We start from the raw sequence: 2,500 nt of genomic DNA on the forward strand, positions 1-2,500 counted from the left end.
AGTTAGTATGCATCAGGATAGTGTACGTACTAACTAGTAACTAATCCTCCACAGATAGTATGTCTCAAATCACATACTTCTCTTAGTATACTAGAAGTTAGTATGCATCAGGATAGTGTACGTACTAACTAGTAACTAATCCACCACAGATAGTATGTCTCAAATCACATACTTCTCTTAGTATACTAGAAGTTAGTATGCATCAGGATAGTGTAAGTACTAACAAGTAACTAATTCTCCACAGATAGTATGTCTCAAATCACATACTTCTCTTAGTATACTAGAAGTTAGTATGCATCAGGATAGTGTACGTACTAACTAGTAACTAATCCTCCACAGATAGTATGTCTCAAATCACATACTTCTCTTAGTATACTAGAAGTTAGTATGCATCAGGATAGTGTACGTACTAACTAGTAACTAATCCACCACAGATAGTATGTCTCAAATCACATATTTCTCTTAGTATACTAGAAGTTAGTATGCATCAGGATAGTGTACGTACTAACTAGTAACTAATCCTCCACAGATAGTATGTCTCAAATCACATACTTCTCTTAGTATACTAGAAGTTAGTATGCATCAGGATAGTGTACGTACTAACTAGTAACTAATCCACCACAGATAGTATGTCTCAAATCACATATTTCTCTTAGTATACTAGAAGTTAGTATGTATCAGGATAGTGTACGTACTAACTAGTAACTAATCCTCCACAGATAGTATGTCTCAAATCACATATTTCTCTTAGTATACTAGAAGTTAGTATGCATCAGGATAGTGTACGTACTAATTAGTAACTAATCCACCACAGATAGTATGTCTCAAATCACATACTTCTCTTAGTATACTAGAAGTTAGTATGCATCAGGATAGTGTACGTACTAACTAGTAACTAATCCTCCACAGATAGTATGTCTCAAATCACATACTTCTCTTAGTATACTAGAAGTTAGTATGCATCAGGATAGTGTACGTACTAATTAGTAACTAATCCACCACAGATAGTATGTCTCAAATCACATACTTCTCTTAGTATACTAGAAGTTAGTATGCATCAGGATAGTGTACGTACTAACTAGTAACTAATCCTCCACAGATAGTATGTCTCAAATCACATACTTCTCTTAGTATACTAGAAGTTAGTATGCATCAGGATAGTGTACGTACTAACTAGTAACTAATCCTCCACAGATAGTATGTCTCAAATCACATATTTCTCTTAGTATACTAGAAGTTAGTATGCATCAGGATAGTGTACGTACTAATTAGTAACTAATCCACCACAGATAGTATGTCTCAAATCACATACTTCTCTTAGTATACTAGAAGTTAGTATGCATCAGGATAGTGTACGTACTAACTAGTAACTAATCCTCCACGGATAGTATGTCTCAAATCACATACTTCTCTTAGTATACTAGAAGTTAGTATGCATCAGGATAGTGTACGTACTAACTAGTAACTAATCCTCCACAGATAGTATGTCTCAAATCACATACTTCTCTTAGTATACTAGAAGTTAGTATGCATCAGGATAGTGTACGTACTAACTAGTAACTAATCCTCCACAGATAGTACGTCTCAAATCACATACTTCTCTTAGTACACTAGAAGTTAGTATCATCAGGATAGTGTACGTACTAACTAGTAACTAATCCTCCACAGATAGTTTGTCTCAAATCAAACTCTGCTGCTACACACTAACAGGAAATGATGCGACAGCTTCTTCTTCTACTACTATTTAACGATGATTTCAACCAGCTGTAGGAACACTATCGCCACCTGCTGGCAGCATGTTTTGCAATTTTGGAAAAAGAAATAAAGAGAAAATATGAGAATCAAAATATTGGCGAGATATTTAAGCTGGTATCAGCAGCGAAGACGTGTTTATCCTCCTACTGCTGCTGAAAATACACCTGTACGTATATATATATATATATATATATATATATATATATATATATATATATATAACTTCCGTTTACAACGTCACTAAGATGGAGCTGTTTAGTGTAGAAAGTGTTCATCGATCCATACTCAGTTTTGTGGGTGTTTTACGCACTTACGCACTAAAAATATTAACTTTGAGTACACTAGTATGTGATTTGAGACACAGCAGTTCTAAATGTAATATTGTGTAATTCATAGTTGTTTAAATTCAATATAAAAATGTGTAATATTGTCTCCAGACAAAACCAACAGCACAGAGTGACTTTAAAAAGACTTTCAGCCAATCACGCGACAATCGGATGATCATGTGACTTTTCTTTATGATGATTGGAAATTAAGCACATTTTCAAAATGTATAATTTCTTTACAAATACAGTTTGATATCATATATATATATATATATATATATATATATATATATATATATATATATATATATTACGATAATTCAAAAATAGATTTTTCTACATTCAACGCTTAAGAAACGACATTTCAATAAAAAGTTCATCATTTTAAATGTTAATTAAATCAATGACACACGTGTACT

At 32.8% G+C, this 2,500-nt stretch overlaps 1 protein-coding gene across 1 annotated transcript in view; it reads right to left on the reverse strand.

Moving 5' to 3' along the window:
- kcnk4a (potassium channel, subfamily K, member 4a) overlaps positions 1–2,500 on the reverse strand; it is a 27,929-nt gene that overhangs the window by 6,973 nt on the left and 18,456 nt on the right. The window lies entirely within an intron of this gene.

The sequence above is a fragment of the Callionymus lyra genome, chromosome 9 (assembly GCF_982586985.1).
Source record: "Callionymus lyra chromosome 9, fCalLyr1.hap1.1, whole genome shotgun sequence".
NCBI classification, from domain to species: domain Eukaryota; kingdom Metazoa; phylum Chordata; class Actinopteri; order Syngnathiformes; family Callionymidae; genus Callionymus; species Callionymus lyra.